The sequence below is a fragment of the Podarcis filfolensis genome, assembly GCF_964270895.1.
Source record: "Podarcis filfolensis genome assembly, chromosome: 4".
NCBI classification, from domain to species: Eukaryota; Metazoa; Chordata; class Lepidosauria; order Squamata; family Lacertidae; genus Podarcis; species Podarcis filfolensis.
Window position 1 is genome coordinate 59615459 of NC_139607.1, and position 23134 is coordinate 59638592.

Genomic DNA, 23134 nt, shown 5'->3' on the forward strand with positions numbered 1-23134 from the left:
GCTTCTGGCCAGTTGGGAATTTTACTGGCCTGATATCCAATGTGCCACCACTCCCACCAACATAACAAACCCTTGCCTTGAAAACACAGTTTTTTTATTACACTAAATTATTATAGCTAAACAATGTTTGGGGATAATAGTAATGAAATTGTTTTTCAGCATCAGCTGTATTTTCCTTTCAATTATTATATTTGTATCTGTCAAGAATTGGAACAAGTTATATGTATTCTAGTTTATAATGATGGATACTTAGGCTGTGGAACAAGTTATATGTATACTAGTTTATAATGATGGATACTTAGGCTGTGTGCATGTTACAAGCTTAAAACACAACTGGGTCATTCTTTTTCTCAATTTGTACTGAAGCTGGTTTGGAGAAAAACACATCAAAACTCCTTATTTCATAAGAAATGGCAGAATAGATGCAAGTTAGATATGGATTGTGGCTAATGCCTTGTGTATACTGCTTCCCAAACCAGCAGTGGGAACACACTGGATACAAAGTGAATGGGAGTGTGTACCCAGCCTTAGTAGCTTATGATTTAGTAACTTATGCAAAAGTAACAAAAATATGTATACTTGGATCTCTTCCCAAATCCTTAGCAGCTAGAAATGATCATATTAAGAATAGTATACATATAAATTTGAGTTTTAATTACGGATTAGTAAAAATATCAAATTTCAAAGGGAAATACTGCAGAATCCGAAAAATTGTTTTATTCCCACCACTAATCCCAACTGTTTAGCTATAACGTCACAAAACAAAACAAGTAGATTATAAAACGGGGCAATACTGAATGGCAGACACCCAAATCATATGCAAACTTTCTATCTGGTGAAAGGGCAAAGCTGGATGGAAGGGATATGAAATGACAATAAACACAGGAACTGAGTTACCAGTAGGTACAACAATGCAGGTGTTCCCTTGTAGACTAACTGGGCAGTGATGGTCTTCCCCTGAGCCAACTGGATTAAACAGCTAGGTAACCAAGGGGTCGTATGTGGGAACAGGTGGCAGCTCTCCCAAACCCACATTCACAGCACATTCGCACTTCTCAAACACGTCTATGCTGGCTTTGTCACATACACAGAACGGAAGATGGCAGAATCCACAAGGACAGGCTCTACAGGGAGCTGGCTTCAGGCACCAGGCCCATAGGCAAACCAGTTCTGTGTAACAAAGGCATCTGCAAACATGAAATTAACGTCGGCAACATTAACCCTGCCATGTGGGAATCCCTTACAGATAACCACAGTGCCAGGAGACAATCAGTCAGGCTGTGTATCCACAGCAGTGAGCAGAGAAGGAATGACCACTGGGAGGTGCAGAGAGAGAAGAAATGTCATGGTCAACCTGTAGCAGCAGAACCGGACACCTTCATCTGCCCCACCTGCAATAAAACATGTCTTTCCCATATTGGTCCACAGCCACAGAAGACACTAGAACTCTCCAACTGTTTTACTTTACCCCCAAAGGTGCATACTTTGATTTGTTTCCCAAGGCAGATGGATGCCCCACCAATGGGAGGGAATACTGACATTGAGTTCCGCTTGCTAAACCCTTATTCAATGGCAACGTTTCATTCTACTTCCGTATATGTAAACATAAAAAATATGTGGTTGCCCAATATGCCTATTTGCTGAGCTGAAGTAGAAATATCAGTCCAGAGCTGCATCTTCTATTTTCTCACAAGATCGCTGTTGATGCATAGAATAGAAATCATATAATCACCCAATCTGAAATGTGCCCCTGGCACTGTCTGAAGAAATATAAATGGCTGTTCACAAGAAAAATATTGAGTGCTGCATGAAAAGCTCAAGTAATCGGCTAACACAGAAAATAAATATATAGGCTAAAATGTGAAATGAAGACTTCAGTACCAATATCAGATGCTCTGCCAAATTCTAGGCCTAAACAAGAAAGCACAGTGTTTGTTTATTGTGAATGGCTTAGAAGACATGCTTTGTGACATTTTCAGCTAGCTAAATGTTAGGTGAATGATTGTGGATTAAGTCTTGGTAAATTAATCTGTAAACCAGCCATATTAGAAAAGTGGCATTTGATATCTGTAGCATTTCTTACCAATTACAGTGGTACCTCGGTTTAAGAACGGCCCTGTTTAGGAATTATTCGGTTTACAAACTCCACAAAACCAGTAGTGCCCCGGTTTGCGAACTTTACCTCAGTCTAAGAACGGAATCAAAACAGTGGAAGGGCACTGGCAGCGGGAGGCTCATTAGGGAGAGTGCACCTCGGTTTAAGAACGGTTTCGGTTTAAGAACAGACTTCTGGAATGGATTAAGTTTTAAACCGAGGTACCACTGTATTTAGTTTACCTGAGTCCACTCAGCAGTGCAGTAATCTCTGTACTGCAGAGTACAGAGGCAGAAGAGAAGGCAAAATTGTCTGATTATTAAGGCAATGTAGAAGGCTTGCCTGTCTTCCTGCACTATGCAGAAACAAGTTGCCTAAGCCATCGGGCGACTCATCCCTCTCTTCCAGAGCTATACTCTGTTGTACTTGGCAGGAATGAACAAAATTGCTGTTACCTCTGTAGCTACAAACAGCTGCAAAATAGATTAGCTAAGGTAAACAGGAAGAGTTTAGACAGTTCAACGCATGAGCTTTGTCCCACAACACCTTCACAGCTCAACTGAAATGAAAGGTGCCACTTCACAGCCAGAGATCAAGGCTACAAAACTGTAAAACTTAGCTTTGGCACAATACAGTAGTTATTTATTGAGCAACCTACACAGCCACTGACCTAGCATACAAGTTCTTGCTCCTTGTCTTCCAGTCCTCATTTAGTGGGTGTGAGATTCTCTTTGACAAAGTGACCAGCACACTTCCTATGGCATACCTTCAGCTATGACATGATAGGCAGGTGTGGCATAGTGGTACCAGGAAAAGCTGTTGCCTGGCACAGAACTGAGCAGAGAGAAAGCAGCCCACAACCACAAATGCCTAATATTTAATAATAAACTTTTAATTTTGGACAACAGCTGGAATGCATGACACTGTCTGGCATAGGGTGCCACTGAAGCTGCAGCATTTCATACACACGGGTTAAGCCACTATGACTATACCTGTAGGATTGGCTTGTAAGAATTAAACTTGTTCTGCAAAACCTATTTCACTTTGGACCACAGCATGAACTCATCCTGAAATCATGATCTTTTTAAACCATGCATTTCCCCAGTCTTTCTAGTATATCAATAAAACAGTGAGAGTTATTTAGTAAAACAATTTTCTTCCAAACCTATAATGCATATGAATATTGAATGAGTCTATATGGATATGTACTCAGCATGCAACAAAGGTTCACATTCAGAAGGATTAAGGATGGTAATAAACCTGGCTACTCACTCAATTGCTATGTTGTCAAGATGGTAACTAATGAAACCACATTGAAAAGAGCCCTCCAAAAGTGATTTAGATTTATATTTTGTCAATGGGATGCTCATAAAGCCAGACTTCATGAACCAATAAAGCCATTCAAGGGATGTGTGAATTTCAGAATTACCTATTAAATGGAAAAAATAAATGTCAAAGGTATTTGTGACATTGTGTGTTTGGTGTCATTGTCTGATAAATTTGTTAGGCAGACTAAAGGGATTAAAATGGTCATTACTTAGGCAAGGATTAGTAATAAATAAGCCAAAGCTTTTTGCACAGGCCTTAGGTGAACAATGGCACTTCAAAATGAAACACTGGCAAACTGCCCAACTCCTCCGGGAAAAGACCAAAGAGGCACAGCATCCCTTTGTAAGCAATCAGACTACAGAATAGATGCTTCTTCCCAATACATTTAGAACATCACAACAGGGCACATAGTATGAAGCAATTAAACAACGATATTGTACAGCAGGGAAAGGGGTGGCTGCTGTGCTCCATTTTGCAAATGCATTTCACAGAGCTGTTTTGAAATGTAGCTCTGTGATTTGTACATTATTTCCCCAAAAAATATTTAAAGGTATAAACCACTAGTACACCACAAACTACATTTTCTTCTATGTATCACTGCAGATGGACAGGGTTTAGCCCTATCTAGACACTTGCATATTGATCTAACTGCTGCACCATTTCCCCCCTTCTTTAGTCTCACTGCCACCATTCTCAGGTTGTTGGCAACTCTAGCAATTTTCTTGATGACATCACAACACACAATCACATGGATCTCAGAGCTAATAGGATTAAGTAGCTGAGAAAACAAATGAAGCTGAGGGCAAAGAAAGAAAGAAAGATAATGGCTTTGAGAAGCAGAAGCAGCCAAGGAAACAAAAGGGCACCAAACAGCATCAAAATAACATGAATGTTGTTGAAATGAATACTTTCAGCTACTGTAAATGCTATTCAAGGAAAAGCCCAAACCAATTATTGCATGTCGAACCTGCAACAAAATATTGCAGTATGGAGTGTGCTTATTTAGGAAAGTCCATTCCATTTCATTTCCATCTGTTATTCTATCCCAACCCCAGCAGTCAGTTAGCATTCACGCCCACTGACCATTGCTCAGTCTTCATCAGACTGTTTTGGGGATCCACCGCTTAAGGGTCCCCCTCCAAAAGGTTTTCTACACTTGTGCAAACTTTGTGGTTCCTCCAAGCTCGCCATTACCTTAATGTTGCCATGCCATTTTGGCTATATGAGGACCAGCATCTGGATAATTGAGATCACTTCTAGTATATAGGATGTGATACACTGCCAGTTAAATAGCATGCAAGTCCCACATTTTTTTTTTAAAAAAAGCATAGCAATGTGACAGAACTGCAGTACTGGGTCCAGATTCACTGAATCCTGTTCCCATTTGAGTCCTGCTGAAAGATGTGATTGTTGTGTGAAAGAAGAAATATTGTCCCTGTCTTCTCCCTCTGTATAAAGTTAATATTCCTATTCTTAACTGTGTGTTCTCATTGAAGTAATGTCATCTAGCCATAGTCCAAAGTCTTCTGGGGCTCTGATTTCCCATGTGAACTAAAGTTGTAATGTTATAGGGGGATATGCATTATACACATCCACACTATAAGCATAGACCAGGCTTCCTCAACCTCGGCCCTCCAGATGTTTTGCGACTACAGTTCCCATCATCCTTGACCACTGGTCCTGCTAGCTGGGGATCATGGGAGTTGTAGGCCAAAAACATCTGGATGGCTGAGGTTGAGGAAGCCTGGCATAGACCATTCCTCAATATACAGGGATGAGTCAGACAACCCCTATAACTCTGCAGCCTCATTTGCATGCTGTGTGTGTAGTTGGGCCTCCCTTTCAGTGATGTGTTAGGGTAGGTCAGCCCTACAAAACTGAGTAACATTCACGTATTGCACAGGGTTAGGGTGCAGAAAGAACCATGTTGTGTTGGTAATGCGGAAATATATTTTCCCCCTCTCTATCCTGAGCTCCAGTCTAGTACCTATAGTGCTGACAACTAGGCAAGAATCCCTGTTTGCCTTCTGCTGGGTAACATTTGCTCCCATCCTGTGCTATATCATAGCTCAAGGGTGAGGAACTTTCAACCTGTGGGCCAAATTTCGCTCGTTCTGATTGGCCCACGATGCTATTTTCCCCAAATCACACCCATCAGCTAGTGTCACTGGTGATGCAAGCTAATGGACAGGAGGACAGGGTTAAACTTGCATTGGCTGTGTGCCCTATTCCCAGCAGAGAACAAAATCACAAAAGCAGCAGGATTTCATCTCCACTCATCAGCTGATGGACAGAGGTTAAAGGCCTTTGCGAAAGTGCTCTTTGTAACAGCTCCATACTTCATTCAGCAAGTGGGTGAGCAGGGAAGAGGAGCCTGTGCCATATAAGTTTTTCTCCTCTCCCTCAACCCCCCCCCCCCGTGCCACCTGCCTGCTTAAAGGAGTAACACAGAGCTGCTTCAAAGAGCGCTTTTGAAAAAGAATTTAAGGCAGTTCCTATGCTCCTGTTTGAGCTTCCGGACCACTGCAGGTTCCCAAGTGTCTAACAGCCAGCTGGATGTCTAGCACCTGGAAACCCCACACAAAGGATTGTGAGAGTTGGGCACCCAATTGTCAATCAAGTGATGGCATAATGATGTTATGTGATTGACATGTACTCAGCCCTGCCAACCTGTCAAACTTAGCCCACAAGGTCAGTCCTGTTAAGGATCTGGCCCAAGGAGCCAAAAATGTAGGCTTACAGCACAATGCCACAAGCAATTCTGCACACAGTGGACAAAACCCCAATTTTGTCCTGCATTTTTCTGATTCATACTTCACCTTAGTCAAACTCTTAAATATAATATAATAACTGAAGACACTCTTAAATAGAACTTTACACGAGAAAAAGACCTCAGAATCAGCTGGAAATATTTTATAAATGCCACTCTACCTTCAGAGAGTAGTTGGCTTGGTGGTTTTTTTTAACATAACATTGTAGAACAAGAATTTTGATCAAAGGATTCACTGTGGTTGACATGAAAAAATGAAGTCCTTCTGTTAAATGAGAGATTTAAGGCAGGGGAAGACCCTAAGCCTATCAAATTTTGCCTTGCAAGACATAATTCCAAATCTCCATAACAATGATTGGTTTTGTCCTATAAGTAGCCCAAAAGCTATTAAGTCTACTCACCCTTTACAACACAATAAAACAGTGTAATATCAAGGGAAATATGCCGGTTACTAAATATGTAGAGCATTCCTGCACAATCACAGTAGCATAGTTATAACTGCCTAGTTGCATACAATATATTAATATTTTATATAGTAATTTTATACTCAAGAAACATATAATATGCAACCAGTAGATATAAAGGCAACACCAGACCTTTATCATCTATAGAACTGTATCATCCAATAGGTTTATTTGAAATCACTCAGCTTTCTGTACTTCGACTGTTCTCTTAATACCCAAGGGAAGCTGTTGGTTCTATAGGCTATATCTTTGTCTTCCGAAGCCAAAGAAGATGAAGACCAATTTCAGTCCTCAAAAGACCCATGTATTGATGTACAAGCTAATCATGTGCTATTAACTGCTTTATAGTGTCAGAGCACAGAAGGGGGATCCTGTTAAAAAGCAAAAGGTGCAGGACAGGATCAGTGGGATACTATAATCAGGACGAGCAGAAACTAAAGTGTAAATGAATGGACCTCCAGATGGTGATGAAAAAAAGATGACCACCAGTGGAGCTGATATACAAGCAACTGGAGGGGAGCCCAAGCCCTTAAGCGTATTACTCTCAAAAGAAAGTCCTTCATAAAAGACACTATCAATAGTACGTTAAATTATAGGACTGAAAACCTAAGATGTCATTTTTAAAATGCACACATGCTTAGTGAGGCAAATATCAAAACAATATTTACATGAAATGATATTTACTGTAGGCATCAATGAGAATGATGTGCTACATTCTCTAGGACCTAGAATTATCCTACTGACATTATGTATTAAATGCAGCATTGCAATGAAATGTTTTTGTATTATTCTGTAAGCATAAAGGTAAACTACAGTACATAACATTAAAAAATTTATCCTGTCTAAAAACAATTATATGTATATGTATATGTATATGTATATGTATATGTATATGTATATGTATATATGTATGTACTTGCCCACACAGAGATAGAAAGCTATGCATCCCCTGCCATTCCCCCACATGAGCTACCCTCCTAACAGTTGGAATACAGAAGGGGAGTGTATGTGGCTGGTCTTCCAACCCAAGATTCCCTGAGTTCAGTCTTCATGGAAATAGATATAGAGTTAAGAAAACATTACAGGCATGTAATGAGGTGCATTGTTTATCAGGATGGAGGGTTTATTGAGAGTAGATATTCTCCAAAGGAGGAACTGAGGAATGCAAATTATGGTTCCAAACGGACCATATTTGTATCCTGGCTGAAAGCCATTACTCATAACTTGGCTCTAGGTAGCATGTGTCAACAAGAGGTATGGCTTCATTGATGCCTAGTAAGAAAGATAAATTAACCTTCTTCTTTGGAGAACCGCCCAACCCCAAATCCCTATGTTACACAGAGTTGTGCATGTAATTGAAAGTTTTTGTGCATTCATCAAGGCACAGCCTTTACTGAAAGTTCCAATTTGAAAAACATTCAGAGCTACTCTAAGAGCCAATTTTACTGAATCATTTAGTGCAGCCCAGTTTGCTAAAGCCTTTGCACTTATGTCTAGTTTATTCTAGTAATGCAATCCTGGTTTTTAATATATCAGTATTATATTAATTCAGATTATTATTATTAATTAAATTTATTAGTTGCTTTTTTGTCATGACAAATCAAAACAACTTACAAAAAATGAAAGAACTTCATACATGCATCAAAACCAGAGAAAATAATACATTAAAAATATATACACCTTCTCTAAAATGGCCTAGATAGTAAACAGCCAAAGGCCTGGTTAAAAAGGAATGTTTTTGCCTGGTGTCTCAAGATATATAACAATGGCACCAGCAAAGCCACCTGGCTATAGCATTCCACAAACGGGGAACCACCATTGAAAAGGCCCATTCACATCCAACATTGATTATTTTAATATTTTCTTCTTCTTCTTTTTCCCCTTTTGGTCTCTCTGGATTTTTTTCAGTTTTTCTTCCAGTTCTCAATGAACTGTCAGCAAGACACTCATTAAGCCAGCATATCCAGAAAATTTCACGAATGTCCAAAAAATCCCCACCCCAACACTGATTGCAATGGGTTCTAGAACCTAGTTGCTATTCTGTGTGCGCTCTTTCTCACATACTTTTACACTATGCCTGGATAGATTCTCAATTTGAATGGAGGTCTGCACATTGTTTTAGATTTCTTAATTCTGCTGTAGAGATTTCAGCTACAGGTACAATTGCAAGTGGATGGTTTATACCTATTACGGTGCTTAGTGAAGTATCTTCCACAAGTCATCACTTAAGTAATAGACGGCGAACAGGAGTGTTGTTATGCAAATTAGTTACTGCTCAAATGGGGAGGGTGTTTAAGTATTCAAATGAGGCTGCACTCTATCAGCTGTTTCAGTTTATATCTCCACTGAAGCAGACAATGGGCTTTTAGCTGTAGCACAAAACTACAACTCTACATGGCCATGCAACCACATCCATTTAGTGCCATCTCAGTAGATCAGATGATGTCTGAACTGCACTGATCTGTAGCTATCAGCTAGAAACAGCACTAGATGCTGATTTCATCAAGCAGAGAGGGTGACAGCAGAAGTAAGAATGCAAATGGCTGGAGATGTGAAAATTCAGTTTAAAACCTTGCCCTTTTTTGAACAGAATGCAGAAAGCCGTTTCACATATAGAGACAGTATGTACTTTACACTGTAGTATGTACAAGAGAATGTGGCTGTCTGTTGTTTGGTTTAAATGCTGCACATAGTCTGGAAAGAGAAATGCAGCTACACTTGGCTATACAGAAATGTGTAGTATTAATCACATTCTGTTTCCAAGCATTTACAAAGACCATAGTCTCACCTGAAAGAAATTAATGGCATGTGCTTATAGAACCACACTGACTTACTCTAGTAAAGAGTGGTGCTTCAGATATTTACTTCTTTAACAGAATGCCCACTTGTTTGCAAAGGGAACAGTTCTTCCAGAGTAGTCAATATAACAGGAGCTTGGCACCATTTAAAATCTCTATACAATACTGTTTCTATTGGAACCTATTGCCACGTTTTGTAGTTTTCAATTATACTTTTTCCTCATTTCAGACCAAGGCAACTATATCCCCCGCCCTTGTAGATGATTAGAATAAAGGTTCAAAGCAACGTCAGCTGTCTTTGTACAATTACGTTCATACAGCAGAAACTCGTTATGTCTGTCACTCTTGACAGTAGTTACATTGACCATCACTTTGTAAATATTATTTTACCACCCAATCTTGGGAAGTGCTAAGTATACATAAATCTCCATTACAGCTTCTTCCTCCCTCCCCCACCTTTATGTAACATGATATCAGCATAGCACCGACCTCATTATTCATGTGACTAGCAGTTTCCTTCACGGAAAGATGATATGCCATTAAAAACTACTTTAGAATGTTTGTTCTTTGGGGTGTTACCAAAATCTAAGGCTAAAATGAAAAGGTAGACATGCTCTTGCAGCTTCCTATGTTACTGTAGACACAGGGTTGCCTTTTCCATGTAAGGAGCTTGCATGAAGAGATTTTAACCGTAACTGCAAAACCCCTGGGAAAATAGGCAGCTTTTTGGTCAGATTATCTCAAGCCAAGGGTGCTGGGGAGCCCTCCTGTAAAGGCACTGATACCATCTTTGTTATGTACTGAGCTGAATCCTAGAACAATAGGATCCAGAATGAAGCAGTCTGATTGGTCTGCAGGAGCCACCCAATCCAGTTTCAGGTGGAAGTGAATCAGCAACCTGATTGGTCTACAGGAGCAGCCTGGAATTAGCCAATCACGCGGGGCCCACTGTGTAAATAATGTATATATAGCTAGACGTTTTGGGGAAAGTTTCATTCATTGCTACTATGAGCTGAATAAAGAGCATGAAATTCAAACTTGACTTTGAGTATATTTCAGTTTTCCTTCTCAACTGAAGCAGACCTAAACTGTCCTTTTTATGTGTTTGTTTGCTCTTGTTGTTTTTTTGCATTACAGTGGTACCTTGGGTTAAGAACTTAATTCGTTCAGGAGGTCTGTTCTTAACCTGAAACTGTTCTTAACCTGAGGTACCACTTTAGCTAATGGGGCCTCCCGCATGGAAAACAAAATATTTATAAAATGATTTTTGTTTCTTGGTTTCCCATCATCTTTGTATAAACGTTAAGTAATAAATTCCAAATTTCATATCTGGCCAGCCATTATCACTTCAAGTTGCACATTCTGTTTGCTTCCAGAGCTATTGGCCTATTAATGAGTGCTGTGCTTTCTCCATTGTGTTTTTTTATAGCTCATGAAGATACCATGCTATGATCTTTCGTTAGTACGATTGACTTCAGATTTTCTCATTACTGCAGAACATTAACTTGCAAGGGGCATGATTTACTTCTGTAAGTGGATTTTATGTCATCTGTGTTGGAGAGTTTCTGTGACTTATTTAAATCTCCATTTCCCCAGCAATCTGTCTATGTGATAAAACAAAGGAAAAACTGAATGCTGGAATTGACTAACATACTAAAGGCATTAGGGAAATGAAAACTGCCTAGTTAGACAAACACAACAGCAGAACCCAGCACCACATGGATCCAAAGCAACCACCTGGAAAAGAAAGACAGAAAGCTGAGGCCATTCAAACAGACTTTGAAAATATTTTGTCAGCAGGGCACTGTAGTAATTTGGCTACGGGAAGAAATTATTGCATGCAAATGCACTGATGGTGCAGAATGTAAAATATTTACTTTCTTTTTTTCTGGTCTTTAATGGGCTAGTCCTAGTGTAAGCAGCTTTAGATTGTGACCTTTGAAATGTGTGACAGAAAAGCTTTTCTTCCATTGGCTATATTTTGAATAATTCATGCAGGAACAATCCTGCTCTGTAATGCGGGGAACGGGGACTAAACATACAGTACACTTTAACCAGAGATGCTAGATTTCTGCCAGTAGTTGCTCCTAAATCATTTCTTCAACCTTCCCAACACTGTTAGTCTAATACACCTGAGAGATTGATTGCTCCCCTATTTTCCACTGTGACCGTAAGCAAGTTCCATTTTTTATCAATGGATCTTCTTATCAGCAGAACAAGTAAAGGCTGCCATACAAAAAACACTCTGCATGTTGAGCACCAGGATGTTTCACTTTCTTTCAGCAAACAACAGCTCCACACATTGTATGGGGGTGGGGACTGAAAACCCACAGCATTTCAAATTAGCTTGGCAAGTGAACTCTGGAGCTGTGGTAAGGAAAAACAGAGCATGAAATTCTGGTACTGAAAGAAAGGCTGGATGTCATAGTCATGAGCAGGGGTCAGCAAACTTTTTCAGCAGGGGGCCAGTCCACTGTCCCTCAGACCTTGTGGGGGGGCAGGACTATATTTTTTGGGGGGAATGAACAACTTCCTATGCCCCACAAATAACCCAGAGATGGATTTTAAAGAAAAGCGCACATTCTACTCATGTAAAAACACCAGGCAGGCCCCACAAATAAGCCAGAGATGCATTTTAAATAAAAGGACACATTCTACTCATGTAAAAACACACTGATTCCCAGGCCAGATTTAGAAGGTGATTGGGCCGGATCTGGCCCCCAGGCCTTAGTTTGCCTACCCATGGTCATGAGGATCAACAGGCTGAAAATGAATCAGCTTCCAGATAAAGATGATGCAAGTGCCACTGCTAGGTACTTAGAGCACAGGCCCATGGCACAAATTTGCATGTGCTAATTTCTTATGTATAGATCCTCTGGGAAATTACAATGGCGGGTGGCTGGTGTACTCAGCAACCTGCAAGCAATTTTGTAAAAAAAAAAAAGTTATGAGGAGGAAAGTGCCAGATATCCCAAGCCCACCACAGAAAACCCAGGGCTCAGGTCCTCTACAACACTTTTTAAAAATGCTCCTGGATGCAACCCCTGCCTGCCCCCAGCCTTTCACATCTGTAAATAGATTACTGCCTGACGCTCTTCCTCTGTTACATTTTTGCTGAAAGCTACATTCCTCCTGCTATAACCATATTTGTTTCTTCTGCAATGGCTTACACTCATTTAAGAGTGTTCTTGTTTTGATTTAAATGGTACATACTTGAAATACACAACTGCATACAGCATTTTATGACCATGAAAACTATACTTCAGTGGAAGCCGAGCATGAAATGGCAGGCTATGTTTATTTGGATACACACTAGTTTATTCAGAATATACACCCAATGCCTACGCCAAAATCTGCTGAGGTCTGTAATCAATAAAGTTGCGGCCTGTTTCAATCCCTATTTGGTTGTCCTGTGTTTATTGCAACTTTATCATGCCTTGGGCTCCACCTGCAAGCACTCTGTGACTTGTTTCCCGGTCAATTAAGGGACGTGCTTGATGCAACTTAGCCTCATGTGTATGGACAGAGGATTGCAGGCAGCATGCATCATTCACACAAAGTCAATTGTAGTAATTACCTCAGCGTCATAAAGTAAGCTTTAGGTCTGAATAAAGAAACTAGATTCCTTCATTCTAAAAATATTGTACAAATAGATCACTCTGCCATATTAGTATAAGCTCTTCACATGCTAGTGCAAAATCACTATGTGCTGCTACACTTATCAGGGTGCTGACATATCCCAGCCTGAATAACTGGCATTTGCTATGACTTGCATTTTTAACGTGCTTGCTATAAGGATGGAGAGAGAAAGAAACTATTACAAGCTGATGTAGCCTTTTGAAGCCTTTCATTGGAAAGGATATTTTTGGTATCCCAAAGAAAAATATATGCAGAGATGCACTACCTACAGGCTTATTATAAAATCCTGACTATGCAGTTAAGATGCAGCTGCTAGCAATTCATCACGTAACTTCTCTCCATTCCTATTGGTGGATTATTTTAGTGCTGAGAATTATGCTAGCAGATGCAAAACTTCCTGTGCGTACATGTCAGAGTTTTTACTGATTAACCGCTTAAATCATATAGGTTTTTTACAGCTCTTCTTGCCTCTGTTTTCCTTTATCTTTTAAATTACATCACAAGGACAGCTCTTTTCTTGCAGAGCACAAATGATTTAGGAACTGAAGACTGGATGGGGCTATTAACCTGATCAAGTGGACACCTGCATATAAGAATATGTTGAATTTAATATAAGTGGTATGACTAAAATGCTTGGAGTTGTGGCTATGGAAGTTTGCTACCTGAAAACTTCTTTGTTCCAGTTTCACGTTTTCCCTTGCTCCTTTTGCAGGAAGTAGTAGTGGCCTAGGAATTTTTTACTACTTCATGTAGTCAGCTGACTACCAATTAGCCACCCAAGGGAGCTTTGGTAAAGAAAAAAGGGGGGGGGGAATTGCCTACTTCATGTGTCTACATGGAATTATCGGGTATTGCAGTGTATAGTGGTAGTACATTTTCATCCTCTAGTATGCAGCTGTTATGTGAGACAGTAGTGTCATTTAGCACATTTACCCCCGACCATGGAAAATATCTTAAATGAATAATGTGCCAGTCCACCCCAGTCCTAGTCTGTCCAGAGGCGTAAGAAGAGGGGTGTGATGGGGCGAACCGCCCCGTGTGTCATCGCTGAGGGGGGTGACATTCAGTGTGCCACCCGCCCACAACTCCCAAGCCTACCCCGAGCTTTGCCAGCGGCCTTCCCCCCTTCCCCCTTCATTTTGACAGCTCGGGGGAGGCTTGGGAGTTGCAGGCGGGGGGGGGTGCGCCATTCCCCCGCACTCCCAGGCTGCTGGAAGAGGCAGGCAGGCAGGCAGGGAGAGGATTGGAAGGAGGCAGGCAAGCAAACAAGCGGAGGTGGGAGGGAAGGAGAGAAGCAAAAGCTTCCTCAACTCAGGACCCAAACCCTGAGCGCACAGGAGCAGAGGTGGGTGTGAGAACAAAGTTGGGGGGGATTTAACTGCTTATGCTCACAATGTTAAGTAAATAAACCAGCAAATAACACTTGCAACTGTAAGCACCCTGTTTTTCCTTCTTTTAATAATTTCAATGAAGGGGGTGACAAAAAAAATTCTGCACCAGGTACCACCTGACCTTGCTACACCTCTGAGTCTGTCATGAACGGCATCTCATTTCGTTTGGCCCCAATGTCAGGGAGGATACCAAATGCTGTTTGAACCTCGTGGTAGGGAGGAGAGAGGTGGGAGAGGCCAGGAAATCCACCTGCATATCCCTCTCTGGCAGCCCCAAGTTACCTTGAGGCCTGTGCATTTTTTCATGACTGGAAAGAGATGCAGCCTATTGTCACCCTTCGTGTCAAATTTTTGCTCTGCTGCTACTGTGGAAAAGGAATGATTTAGTTTGGCTTGATATCAGCCTAATTTGGTTTAAGCTCAGGCCAAATCTGATGCACAGTCCTACTTTCATGCCAAATTTGGTTAAAATCACTGCAGCTTTGAAAGGTTCAGCACTCCATTTTGATTCAAAATGCCATCCAATAATATTCAAATATATATCAAAACTCACTCCTCCATCCTAGGAGCCATTGTGCCAAACTGGGTCACGTTATCTTCGGAGGTGTCCACTTTTTGCAACTTAGAATGGGCTAATCAATCTTGATTCAAAATTGAGTCTAATGGTATCAACACACAGGGCAAAACTGCTCCTTAAACTTCAGGAACCTTTACATCAAATTGGAAGAAAAGTAGGGCATGTTCATGCTCACTGCCTTGAACTCCATAGAGAAAGGTATTTCAATGTAATAAATATTAAATTGTATGGTGGTTTTCACACCACATTTATAAAATACCTAAACTTTTGAGGTTACTAAAAATCTGTTTACATTGAATCTTTTGCAACTATATTTATCTTATACTAACCTGATTACTGGCATTTTTGAAAACTGAGATGCAACATTAGGCATGTATAGACAAACACAAATATCTAATTATGCTCGAACCTTTACTCAAGTTTGTTTTTTCTTTCTTTTTCTCAAATTTTAGATCAGCTGTATTAAAACCTGCAAAAGCACATCACGCTTTGGAATGATTCTCTCTTCATGTGTTGAACAGATAGAAGGACTCTGCTGCTCAACCAGTTGAAAGTAATTTGGAAAAATCTAATTCTTTTGCTTATGATAGGGCTGTGCCTGTGACAGCAGTGGCAGCTTTTGTAAACAATGGACGGTTTTCACATTTGATATAATTATGGGGCAATGAATTGCTCATGGATGCTAAACTTGGACTCATTTTTGTTCAGAGTAATAAGTTCAGCTTCTGTTTGTAGATCCTGCTAATTTAGGATCACCACATGGCAAAGATGAAATGTGCCTGCAAATTTAATGGGAAGTACAATTACATGGATGAGCTTCCTCTCTCTCTCTTCCTTTTTGATGCAGCAGACAGATGCAAGCTCTGAATTCAGAAAGCAGCTTTGATAAAGCCCTTTCGCTTGGACCTAACGAGAGTCATTTGATGATGGAGCAAGAGGATAATATATTTTATTGTTTGTGGTCATTCAGTTCTTCACCTCATCTCTTTCAAAAATAGAATAATTATCTCTGGTTGAAACACTTTTCCAACAGACTTCAATTTTCCCTAGAAAACCTACTACAAACTTAATTCCAGTGATTAATCTTTGATGGACTTCCTTTTGTTGTTCTCTGTACCAGACTAATGATTATTAATACCACCTGGGCAAAGGAAATTATCTAACATTAGAGTATCAAGATGACCATTCATTTGATGCTTCTTAGTGGGCCAACACAGCTGTCCAGACAGAAAAAATAGGAATAATTATGCTTTTATCACCAATAACTTATTTTTAAAAATGCACAGAAGTACCTCATCTTTATTGTCCATTCCTATCCCACACATGTACACTGCAGCATAAACAGATGGGAAACCCAGTTGATAAGAATTACTAACTTTTGTTTCTTTATGTTTCAGTTGTTTCAGCCATGACATTCTTCTTGATTCTCTATGCATTTTAAATCAGTGCATAGAAGCAATGGCATGTCTTAATCACTAGAGTACATTGAGCAATAATTTTTTCCAATATGGGAATGACTTGTATTAGATTGCTATCTATGGCTGTGGTGCAAGCAAATCTAAGTGAATGAGCAGTGAAATAACTGATTTACAGAGTATGAGGATTTATTCACATGATCCTTTCTGTCACCCTGTATTCATCCAACTTGTGTTCAGCATGTGGTGCTAGCCTCCTACAACTAGCTCAGAATGTGGCAAAATGACAAGAAAGCATTGGATGGTCAAAACCAAGACACCTTTAGCTTCCACGGTAGCTAAAGAACTTCAATCCTAAAAAAGCAACTTTGGTTGGCCCTCACGCATGTTCACTTCATCATATCTGGCCGTCCGAAAAAAGTTTGGGCACCCTCTGCTGTACAGTATATAGATTGGGACTTTAGGTACTGTCAACTGGTGTCATGTCTACTTCAACAGACACTGACTTTTAAAAAACTAATTTTTGAAATGTTCATTGATTCTTATTCTTATATATTTATTTATTTATTATTGACATTGGATTAGGCTACCTGACAAAGTCCAGCATGATGGAAAATAAGTTTAACATATTAACATCTTTTAATTCAAAGTTCTAAATATGAATTGTAACATAAAAGTATCTAAAATATTATCCCCAATATAAAAAATAGCTACTTAAATGAAAAAAAGCAGGGTAACGGTGCATAACTCTATTGATTTTGCTTTGGATGGACTTATAAAAGTGCTTCAAAATCCTTCTCAGGCCGCAATCTCCCCCTCCTTGTGTGTGATGTGTGTGATGCACAAGTGCTGTGTTGCCATTCCTGTGAGCTGCACCATTAACTTCAATTATGGTACACCTATTTGTGCACAAAGGGATAAGTGTAGAAAGCCTTCAATGGTTAGGTGAGCAGGTCTGAGACAAAGGGCTTCTCAGTGGGAGCACCCCTGTTACAGAATGCTCACCTCACTTGCCTCACAACCATTTCATCATTCTTTTTGGTGCCGTGCAAGCCTTTTAATCTTTTTTCCCCTTTAATTTTGTATTTATACCAAATTTAACTAGGAAGTAACACCTGTTAACATTTTGTGCACTTTGTGATTGTTTTGTGCTGCCTGAAATTTACTGAAATTTATTGTTTTATAATCTTTTTAGCTAAATGGTGTTTCCCCCCCTAGATTTTTATTGTAATCTTCCCAGGTATTTAAATATCCCAAGTAAATAAATCAAGTGTGTGAGCAAAATGGGCTACTCCCCTGAAGCACACAGACCCACATATGTAGGAACAGCATATATATATATATATATATATATATATGCATACTACAGCCCTTGCTGGACTGCAGGCTTGGGGTATATTTCTAATAAATTCCATAGATGTTGTTCTTTATCCATCATGCAGAATAATGGAATACATTTGGCTTTGCACATTTCATAATCAATGCTCACTGATTTTTCTTAGGAAGCCCATTTTTGCTCTTGCAAAACAATACAGCAGGTATGACAAATTCCAAGTTATGACTGTTTCCAAAAGAGCCACAACTTCCAAATTATTATTCTTTTTGCAAGCAAGACTTGTTAATTGTATGCATTTCTTGCTTATTTGTTTACTTCCCCCAGTCTCCACTGCAAGCAGCTGCAAGCTAAACCCTAAATATATTTGAACTACAGACTTCATTGAGACAACAAAGACTAACACAGGGTACTCTACTTGTCACCACAACTATTGTCTATGGAGGATATGAAGTTCAGCTTAGCCCAGTGATATCCATCTATGATTACAGCCATGTGATACTGTTCCTCAGCGTCCCACCCCCTCATATATCGACCAAACTCATTTTCCTTACCTTAAGTTTTCTACACATTTTCCCTGACCTATCTCTATGCCTTTACTTCCAAGTGACTTTCTCCTTTACAGTCCTACTCATTGTACCTGCACACATTACCTTGTATGATCTTAAAAGCCTTGCTCTTACTTTGGTGCCCCTTAGGCCTGAATCATAAGAAAAATAAAATATTAGAATACAAAAAGCGGCCAACAAACTTGTCTCATGCTTCCTTAAACCAAGGCAGAAACCACTAGCTCTCTGGAGTCTACCCAATAAGATCCCAAAAGGGAAAAGAAGATTCTGATGAAACTTAAATTTTCACCTCCTCCCAACGAGGCACATAGCTCCCCGTAACAAGCCTTCAGCAGCAACAGTCAACATCTTCGATGTCTAAAAAAGCCTTATAAAGGAACAATTCCTGGCTCTCTCCTGAAAATCTAATGAGATCTTGAGCACACCCAAGTCCCACAAAATCGTTTCATGAGTCACTGTGTGTTTAATCAAAGAAGAAACTCCCAACATAAAACAAGCAACTGATTCATATAGAGGAGTTAGAGGCCTACTGTTCTGTCCTTGCCTCTGTCCATCTATCTTCTTCTACTTCCTGCACCACTTTCAAAATCCTCTGCTTGCTATACTTTACTTGAGCACCACACATATTGTTCCAAAGGCTACAGGCTCCAAAGTATCCCTTCAGGCCTGCGATTCTTCCTGAAACCTTGGGAGTACCTTCTTTCCCCACCTTGCTATGGCAAATGTCTCTTTCTACTGGAGAGCTGTCATACTTTTTTCATTACAACTGATATCCAGAGCCTGTGGCAGAAACATGCAAAATTGCAAAGCAGACACATTCAATGCCTGTACTTTTTATCAGTTTTAGGTCATTATTTTTTAGAAATGAATATACCTCCTGCAAATGAGAATTGCTTTTCACATGCCCACAAACTTGAAATTGTTATAAAGATGTTAAGGCCTTATCATATTTTCATTTTCATTTTTATGGTTACAGTGTAATGATGCATATAATGTGATAATGTACAATGCAGATGGAGTCATCTTTTAAAAGATGGTATAATATTACGACAACACAGTGTGTTGCTCTCTGACAACCAAGGTGGGAAAATCACCATGTTAAAGGTGATTTATTAGGTTTCTTTTACAAATACAATCTGCCTAAAATATTTAATCTGGAGGGAGTTACAGAAAAAGAAAGAACAAAGAAAATACTTTGGAGTTTAAAGTGACTATGGGGGGGGGGAGAAAGTTGATTATTACACCAAGTAAATTTCTTACATTGCAATCCTCTACCAGCTAAATACAAAGCAAACTCCATTGACTTTAATAGGATTTAATCCCTGGTAAATATGGTATAGTATTGCAATCATAAACTTCTTTGCTTTTCAGGGGTAGCGAGTGAATGTTTACTCAAAGACATTCCTGAGTATCTTTTACAATTCTAGGCTTAGTTTCTATTTTCATATTGTGGAAGAGGAGAATATAATAGGGATTATTTTGCTTCCTCCTAACAAATCACTCTCCCATGAGTAGCTTGCATTAGGTATTGCAAGCTGGGAGCATAGCAGACTGTACCCTTGAATGTAGTTATTCTTGATTTTGCACACTTTTAGTATGAGAAGCAAAGCTGATAAGCCACGGTCTTTATCAAGCAGAGTATTATATTGTCTATCCACTTCTTCAATAATATTTTTGAGTCTGGATAATAGTGGGTTTGGAATAGTGGCTTTAATTGCTGTTTTTTGTCCTTTCGGTGCTTTTAGTGCTAGAACCAAATCACACAATATCTGACATCTGATTCCTTCCTGGGTTGTTTTGAACTACAGAGGGAGCTGACTTAAAATATATTTTACACATATACCTCGTATGCTTGTGTCAGCATATCAAATATGCTTAGGGAGGGTTCACCTCAGAGCTATAATAATGTGCTCCTGAGCATCTGCCATCTAGAAAAGAAATGTAAACTACAGGCAGGTAACTGATTTTTACAAGAATTCAAGGCTACAAGGAGAGCGTTTGTTGCCCATCATATACATATATGTTGTTTGTTTGTTTTTCACTCTCTATCACCTCTGGCCAAAAATATTTGGGTATTGCTTTTTTTAAAGTTCATCATGTTTGACACACAGCATTTAGATCAAGTGCTTCAGTGTTTTAGGTTAAAAAGTGAAAAATGCAGAAGTTTCAGCTTTCAGTGCAGTTTAAAACCGGTTAAAAATCTGCCCAGTTTTCTAAACGAGACATAGCTACAACTCAAAACTACAAAATAACTTGCACTTTTAAAAACCTCAGTATAAGGACAATATAGGCTCAGTTGAGGTTACTAAGTGCAACATATAAGCTAAAATCAAAATATTGTATAACCTCCAAGTGTCCTGGTTAAAGTGGGACATCCTGGATTGAGAGCAGCCTTCCCAGCTTCTGATCCCAATTGCCGATGTCCTGTTTTGGCTCCCATGCTCTGGCCATGGCAGAGGGTAGAACCAAAAGACGGTTGTTTTTTGCTTCTGTGTTGTGGCACAAGTCAATTGGCTTCACACTAGAATGTGGGACCAAAAAACAAAAGCAAAACCTACCTTGTCCCCTCTCACATTGCTACTCTTCCTCCTCCTTCCGTCACAGCAATTCCAGAAGCCGGCTTCCAGAAATATATCTGCTGTGCTGGTGGAGGAGCAGTAGGTGGCAACTGAAGGTAGGGAGTGAGCAGGTAAAAGAAGCACAGATATGGGGCAGGTGGAAAGCACCAAGATCAGGTGGGTGAGTGAGTGAAGCAGTGCAGAGATGGGGCTGGCGGGTAGCAACAAGATTGGCTGGGTGGGTGAAGGAAGGAACACAGAGATGGGTCATGTGGGCAGCGCCAAGATCGGGTGAGAGCGCCAAAGCTGATTTCTGCTGTGATCCAAGGCTGTGGCTATAAGAGAAGTAAGACCGTCTTGGGGTGTTAATGCTGTGAACCCCACCATCACAGGTTCAGGTTATATATATGTGCAAATAAATTGTGTATCATAAAGACACCAGTCTCTGCTGCATCTCATTCCAAAGGAAACATGAACCTAGAACCCCTGGAATCTCACACTTCTCCCAGATTGGGGTAGCATGCTACAATAATACATTGGAAAATACAGTCATGGATAGGCCTCAGCGATATATCGATATATCGCCCAGGATCGGTATAAGGAGCAGACCACGATGTCGGTTTCACTCAGTGGTATATCACTGGTGAAACCGCCACCACTCCTGAGTCCCTCTGCTAGAAGCTCCCACTGGAGGAAGGAACTCTTGATTGCTACTAGTAGAGGGACTCGGGAGAGGCAGCAGTTTCACCAGCGATATATCTCTGAGTGAAACCACCATCCTACTCTGCCCTCAAACGACGGAGAGGGAGAAACTGTTAGGATATTTCCGTTCCACCTTAAAAGGGAGCAGGATGTTTTGTATAACAGCCTGCGTATTTCCTGTTCACAGGATGTTTATGTCTTCTGTTCCTTTCGTTTTCTCTCGTTCTTGCCTGAGCAGTCGGAGCAGACGGTCATGTTTTCTTTGTTCTGACCAACGCCAAATAAACTGTAAATATGCATGTTCTGCTCTCATGCTGTGCAACTTCTTGCTGTGTGATTTCTGCTGTTAAGAGTGTGCACTAAGCCAGAGGCTTAGTGTCGCTAAATTGCTGATACTGCGTGACTACGGGAGGTCGATGGATCGTCCGGCACCGAGCTTGGGGGCTCAGATGGACTTTATCTCCCTGGCAGTATCCCAACAACAGGTTTCGGGCCCAGATTCACGGCACTTGCAGGAGAGTAAGACAGCGACAGACTGCTGAAAGGTATGTGTGGGAAAAGCGAAAGAAGAGGCTTTTCTGTTTGCCGCGGCAAGAGTCTTTGATGTCCGGCTGGCCTAATTGGCCTGGGAGCCGAGCCAAGCAGGCTTCGTGATTTATGGGTGCCAAGATAAGGAGTCTCTGAAGTGAAGAAGACTCACGGCTGATGTTAAGAGCTGGAATGGAGTTTTTCCAAGCCTCTGAAGCTGCTGAGTGCCCAAAATTAAATCGGGACAATTATGAGACCTGGGCAAAATGGTGTGAGAGTTTGCTGCGTCAGTTTGGAGTCTGGCATACTGTCTGTGAAGCCCCTCCAGTTCCTCTGACAGGGAGATGGGAGGCTCAGAATTCGAGAGCCATAGACGTAATAGTCTTGTCCGTCTCTCTGGAGGAAATTGCTACGCTAGCTGGCAACACCACTGCACGTCAGATGTGGAATGCTTTGAAGATAGCCCATCTGCCAGTCATCCCAGCCCAGAGTTTGACTGCATCGGAGGTCCAGGCTGTTTCCCAGAATGCTAGTGAATGCAGGGATGCCGAGGGCACCGGTTGCAAGCTGCAGGGGGAGCTGACTGTGATGTCATCCCAGGCAGCATTCCAGCCTCCAGGGGGAGCCAAGGAGTCGGCAGCTGAGAGCTCTGTTTCCCATGGGAGCCAAGGTCAACTTTGCAGAGGCCGGAAGGCCAGAAGTAAACAAAGGAAAAAGCCTGCAGATGGCCCGAAGCAGAAGGGGGGTGAAAGGCCCACGCCAGTGGAAAACAAGGCTTTGTTTGCTGGCACAGCTTCACCAAAGGCTAAAGGCAAGTCTGATGGCCAGGAGCAGGGGGGCAAGCTGCAAAAGCCCACGCTGGTGGAAAACAAGGTTTTGTTTGCCAGCAAATCTGCTTCGAAGGGGAAGGCCAGGTTTATCGTTGACTCTGCGGCCACGCGCCATCTCACCAAAGACCGCCATCTG